This window comes from Cebus imitator, unplaced genomic scaffold (assembly GCF_001604975.1).
Source record: "Cebus imitator isolate Cc_AM_T3 unplaced genomic scaffold, Cebus_imitator-1.0 Scaffold258, whole genome shotgun sequence".
NCBI lineage: Eukaryota > Metazoa > Chordata > Mammalia > Primates > Cebidae > Cebus > Cebus imitator.
The window spans coordinates 54,823-61,558 of NW_016107573.1; the positions used below are offsets into that span (position 1 = coordinate 54,823).

Below are 6,736 nucleotides of genomic sequence, written 5' to 3' on the forward strand. Positions count from 1 at the left end.
GGAGTTGTTGTCTCTGAGGAGGTGGGTGCGCACCTTGCCTCTGAGGTGGGTGCTGTTGTCCCTGTGGTGGGTGCTATTGTCTCTGTGGTGGGAGTTGTTGTCTCTGTGGTGGGAGTTGTTATCTCTGTGGTGGGAGTTGTTGTCTCTGAGGAGGTGGGTGCCCACCTTGCCTCTGAGGTGGGTGCTGTTGTCTCTTTGGTGGGTACAGTTGTCTCTGGTGGGTGTCTGAGAGGTTATACACACAACTGGGGTGACCCAAGGCCTGTGACTCACTAATGGGTGGGGCATAAAAGTCCATCCCTGGGCTCAAGCCCGGACCAATGAGGAAAGCAGAACGGCGACGGGAAGGAGCTGAGCAAATACATGCTTTCAGGAGAGGTCTGACCACAGTCTGATTCCAAGGGCAGTGCTAGAATCCTGGCACTTTGGGAGGCTGAGGCGGGCAGATCACCTGAGATCACGAGTTCTAGACCACCCTGGCCAACATGGTGAAATCCTATCTCTACTAAAAATACAAAATTAGTCAGTCGTGGTGGTCGCACCTGTAATCTCAGCTACTTGGGAAGCTGAGGCAGGAGAATTGCCTGAACCCGGGAGATAAAGGTTGCGGTGAGCCAAGATTGTGCCATTGCATTCCAGCCTGGGCAACAAGAGTGAAACTCCATCTCGAAAAAAAAAGAAATATATTTGGAACATCAGGGTGTAGAAGAATCTCTTTAATAAAATGCAAAAAGTACCAATCTTTAAGAGAAACATCATTTTCTCTGGATAAAATTTAAAAGCATCTGAATGACAAAGCACACTATAAACAAAGGGAAAAGTGACAGCCTTGATTATTGGTAGTTGACAATGACTGTTTCTGACCCACTCTGTGGTTCTCACTTATGAGTGTCTCATCCTTCAAGCCATTTCCTCCCCCAACCCCCCCTCTGTTTCTATGCCACCAATACCTGGATGAGACTCAGTGGTAGCCCAGACCTCCATGGGATAGTGTAGGTTCAAGGACTGGTGAGGCAGATGGACTCAGTTGGAATTATTTTCACTTTGCTTTTTTTTTCCACTTGTTTTTTAGAGATAGGGTCTTGCTGTCTCCCAGGCTAGAGTGCAGTGGTGCAATCATAGCTCACTGCAGCCTTGAACTCCTGGCCTCCAGGGATCCTCTTGCCTCAGCCTCCTAAGTTGCTGGGGTCACCGGTGTGAACCACCATACCCAGTTTCACTTGGCTTTTCTAGAGAACCTGACAAAGAGCTGTGTGAAGGAGATACTTCAGGTCAAGCATACTTCCTGGCTCTGGGCGAAAAGTCTTGGTCCTCAGATGCGCACCTGAAGTCTGGCCTCAGCTGCCCACATGGGACAAGTAACGTGTCCTGTCAGAAAGGTCTAGATCTCTGGGAGCTACTGTCATTTATCCCTTATATTCTGGGAGAAGGACCATGTCAGCCACCATGAAGTAAGCCTAATGTCTGAGTCATAGGTTGAAAATTTCTTGGCCGGGCGCGATGGCTCATGCCTGTAATCTCACTTTGGGGAGGCTGAGGCTGGCGGATCACCTGAGGTAGGGAGTTGGAGACCCGCCTGATCAACATGGAGAAACACTGTCTCTACTAAAAATACAAAATTAGCCAGGCGTGGTGGTGGGCGCCTGTAATCCCAGACACTTGGGAGGCTGAGGCAGGAGAATCGCTTGAACCTGGGAATCAGAGGTTGGGATGAGCCAAAATCTCGCCATTGCATGCCAGCCTGGGCAACAAGAGTGAAACTCTGTCAGGTATCCTGCTTCCTAGAAGCTGTCATCCTTGCCTTCCACTCCTGCCTCCACCAGCGAGCTGGGTCCCTTTTGGGGTCTGACATTACACTCTCAGGCTTTATCACACCAAGGGCTGTGACATCATGAGTGGGACACAGAAACCATCATGGCGAAAGCCCAACAGAACCCTACTTAAGCTAGCTTAAAAAAAAAGTTAATAAGGCCAGGCACAGTGGCTCATGCCTGTAATCTCAGCACTTTGGGAGGCTGTGGTGGGAGGATCACTTGAGCCCAGGAATTTCAGACCAGCTTGGGCAGCACAGTGAGACCCCATCTCTACAAAAAAATAAGTTAGCCAGGCCTGGTGGCACACACCTATGGTCCTAGCTACTTGGGAGGCTGAGGTGGGAGCACTGCTTAAGTCCAGGAGTTCAAGGCTGCAGTGACCTGTGATGGGGCTCCTGCACTCCAGCCTGGATGACAAAGCAAGACTCTGTCTTAACAAAAAAACAAAACAAAACAAAACAAAAAAAGCTAATAAGTCATATAACTAAAAAGTCTAGAGATGGACTTCAGGCACAAATGGATCCAGGAACTTAAAAGATTGAATCACCAGGTGCCGGGCACCAATGGCACATGCCTGTAATCCCAGCACTTTGGGAGGCTAAGGCAGATGGATCACTTGAGGTCAAGAGTTCAAGACCATCCTGGCCAACATGGTGAAACCCCGTCTCTACTAAAAATACAAAAATTAGCTGGGTGTGGTGGCACACACCTGTACTCCCAGCTACTTGGGAGGCTGAGGCACAAGAATTGCTTGAGCCTGGGAGGCTGTGAGCCAAGACTGAGTTGCAGTGAGCCAAGATTGTGCCACTGTACTCCAGCCTGGGTGACAGAGCAAGACTCCGTCTCAAAAGAAAAAAAAAGGATTATCACCAGGGCTCCCACCTCCATCTTTATTTTCTTCCCTTTGTGCATCAGCTTTGCTATTACCTGTTGCAGATGGCTTCCTCCACTAGCCTGGGAAAATGGCAAGCAGCTCCACCTTACACTGTCCTTACAGCATATGATCTTAGAAGTGAAGCCCCTGTCTCCCAGTTTCCTTGTATCGGGTCTCAGAGAAGTCTTTGGTTCTACTGGGCTTACATACCCAGTCCTAAGACAATCCCTGTGGACATGGGGATGGTTGGTCTGATTGGCCAGCTTGAATTACAAGTCCAGCAGGATGGTGGTGGGGAGGGACAAAGCACTGGGATTGAGAGCTGCATCTGGACCACAGGAGGTGGGGATGGGTGGGCAGGCAGGGGAGAGCATGGTAAATTTTATGTTATGTGTTACCTCAATAAAACATAATTTTATACATATATAAATATATATACAGTAATGTATAATATATATTTGAGACAGAGTCTCACTTTGTCACCCAGGCTGGAACGCAGTTGTACTATCTTGGTTCACTGCAGCCTGAACCTCCCTGGTGGCAAGTGATCCTCCTGCGTCAGCCCCCCCAAGAATCTGGGACTACAGGCTTGTGCCAACACACATGGCTAATTTTTGTATTTTTTGTAGAGAAGGAGTTTTGCCATGTTGTCCAAGTTTAAACCAATTCCGTTTCCTCTCCCTTGCTGCCTCCCCAAAGTTCCTTCTGAGCTTGCCTGAGGCTATAGCTTTAATAGGGAGGAATACTGAATCCTGAATCCTGATGTGTCCTGACCTCCCACTGGCCAATAATTCTCACTGGAGTTTTATTTATTTATTTATTTTTGAGATGGAGTTTCACTCTTGTTGCCCAGGCTGGAGTGCAATGGCGTGATCTCGGCTCACTACAATCTCTGCCTCCCGGGTTCAAGCGATTCTCCTGCCTCAGCTTCCTGAGTACCTAGAATTACAGGCATATGTCACCACGCCTGGCAAATTTTGTATTTTTAGTAGAGATGGGGTTTCTCCATGTTAGTCAGGCTGGTCTCAAACTTCTGACTTCAGGTGATCCACCCGCCTCGTACTCCAAAGTGCTGGGATTAGAGGCATGGGCCACCTCGTGCGGGCAAAGAGTTTTAAAAATCATTCTTAAATATAAAAGTTTATAATTGTATGTTTTTGTCTTGGAGCCACATATGGCTCCAAGATACTACCCCAGCCTTGAAACAATGGGGTAGTACATAGGTGGCTCCAAAGATACTACCCCAGCCTTGGAACAATGCTCAACTCAGCTTCTTCCTCAAATGGGAGAGGATCCTGTTCTTAAAAGACTTTTAGGAACGAGAAACCACACCAACTAATACTTCTCACCTTTCATCTGGCATCTCATTTTTATTATTTATTGATTGATTTACTTTTGAGGCAGGGTTTCACTGTGTTGCCCAGGCTGAAGTGCAGTGGTTTGATCATAGCTCACTGCAACCTTGAACTCCTGGGCTCAGCAAACCTCCCACCTCAGCCTCCTAAGTAGCTGGGGCTATAGGTGCATGCCACTACAGCTGGTTCATTTTTATTTATGTATTTATTTTTTGTATTTTTTGGTACAGATGGGATTTTACTATGTTTGCCAAACTGGTCTCGAACTCCTGACCTTGTAATCCGCCAGCCTTGGCCTCCCAAAGTGCTGGGATTACAGGCGTGAGCCACTGCACCCAGCCCAGATAATTTTTTTTTTTTTTTTTTTTTTTTATATTCTTAGTAGAGACAGGGTTTCACCATGTTGGCCAGGCTGGTCTTCAACGCCTAGCCTCCCTGCTCGCCTTGGCCTCCCAAAGTGCTGGGATTACAGGCCTGAACCACCACACTCAGACTATTTTATTTTTTTTTCTTAACTAGAGACGAGGTCTTGCTATATTGCCCAGGCTGATTTAGAACTCCTGGCCTCAAGGGATGCACCTGCTTGAGCTGCCAAAGTACTGGGATTATAGATGTGAGCTGTCGTACCTGGGCAGTTCAATGTTTTTAAATTTCAAATTAGAGAAAGCATTTAAGGCTGGGTGCGGTGTCTCATGCCTGTAATATCAGCACTTTGGGAGGCCAAGGCAGGAGGATTGCTTGAGGTCAGAAGTTCAAAACCAGCCTGGCCAACATGGTGAAACCCTGTCTCTACTAAAAATACAAAAATTAGCCAGGCGTGGTGGCGCATATCTGTAATCCTAGCTACTGAAGAGACTGAGGCAGGAGAAGTGCTTGAACCTGGCAGGCAGAGGTTGCAGTGAGTTGAGATTACACCACTGCACTCCAGCCTGGGTGACAGAATGAGCAAGAGAGAAAGAGAGAGAGAAGAATGAGAAGGGGAGAGAGAGGAAAGAAAAAGAAGGAAGGAAGGGAGGGAGGGAGGGAGGGAGGGAGGGAGAGCATTTAAGCAATATACGTATATCATAGTAACTTTGGAAAATAAAGAAGATAAAAAGGTTCCATTAAGGCAGGAACCATGTTTGTCTCATTCATTGTAACAACGCTTGTACCCAACAAAGTGCTTGGCACATAGGTGTTCAAGATATATATGTTGAGTGAGTGAGTTAATCATAGATGCCTCACTGTAATTGCACAAGCTTAAACATATTGGTGACTTTTTCTCTTTCTCCAAATATTAGGCTTATTTATTGTTTTTAGTACATTTATTCTAGTTATAAAAATAATACATGTTGATTGTAGAGAATTTGGAAAATTAAAAAGCAAACCAAAAGAAAATTAAAATCAGCTGTATTTCTACCACTTAGAGAAAAATCTACCGTTAATATTTTATGTTTTTCCTTCCAGGCTTTATTCTGGGCATATATGTGTTTGGAGGTTTGTGTATGTGTGGGGAGCCTTTGAATTTGGAAGTACCAAGATGAGGAGATTTACGGAATTTAGAAGCTTTGGCAGGAACTAAGCACTGTGATTTTTAGAATGAGCAGCTCTTTCTACTTGAAAGGCTGAGGCAGAGGATTGTTTGAGCCCAGGGGTTTGAAGCTAGCTGCAGTGAGCTATGATCAGCCTAGGTGACACAGCGAGACTCTAAAAAAATAATAATAATGAAAAAAAAAAAAAGAACAAGCCAGGCATGGAGGCTCACACCCATAATCCCAGCGCTTTAGGAGGCCGAGGCAGGTGGATCACTTGAGGTCAGGAGTTGGAGATCAGCCTAACCAAAGTGGTAAAACCCCGTATCTACTAAAAATACAAATAAATTAACTGAGTGTGGTGGCTCATGCCTGTAATAGCAGCTACTTGGGAGGCTGAGGCAGGAGAATTGTTTGAACCTGGAAGGTGGAGGTTGCAGTGAACCGAGATCGCGCCACTGTACTCCAGCCTGGGTGACAGAGCAAGACTCCATCTCAAAAAAAAAAAAAAAAGGAAGAAAAGTAGCTTTAACATACTGTAACAGCCCACTTAATCCTGGGGTCATCTTTTGGGACAATCTTAGCCATCCTAGCCCTGGGCCTGAAAGGAAGCCAGCATGACCTTGGAGCACAGTCGCTGAATGAATGTCCTTGGGTTGGGAAGCTGAAGCTCTGGGTCTGTTATCTGCGCTGCTGCTAACTTGCTGCATGATCTCACATGAGGCTCTTTCCACATGTACCTCTCATAGCTCTACAAGGAACGACCCAGGCCAGAAACCTGCCAAATCCTGTCAAGTACTGTGATCTGCAAAACGGATCTGCCCCAGGAAAGCCCGGGAAGGTGGGGCTGGATGGAGGGTGTGTTCCAGTTGGAACATCTGCTCTGAGCCAGGCACAGTGGGGAAAACCAAGATGGATTCATTATGGCCCTGCTCTCATGATTGGGGTGAGTCACATTTTTATAATTAATAAACCACAGCACGTTCAAGTCCCCACTAATTCAAATATTTACTAGGGGTCTATTCTGTGTCAGGCAAAGGCATATGGATAAGTAAGACATAAGGAGTTTAGTGTGGTCAGGGATTGATGAAAGTGTGAAGTCAAGGAGACCTTTGCGAAGTAGGGGAAGTGTAGCTTGGATGGGGTTGACTATATCCAGAAAGGCATTCCTGATAGAGGAAA

General features: G+C 46.5%; 1 long non-coding RNA gene across 1 annotated transcript in view; it reads left to right on the plus strand.

Moving 5' to 3' along the window:
- The window catches only part of LOC119467073, a 39,712-nt gene extending 33,216 nt beyond the window's left edge, over positions 1-6,496 (plus strand). Inside the window, exon 3 of the long non-coding RNA XR_005195597.1 lies at positions 6,304-6,496. This is a non-coding gene — a long non-coding RNA (uncharacterized LOC119467073). The remainder of the gene's footprint in view (positions 1-6,303) is intronic.
- Positions 6,497-6,736: the final 240 nt, after the last annotated feature.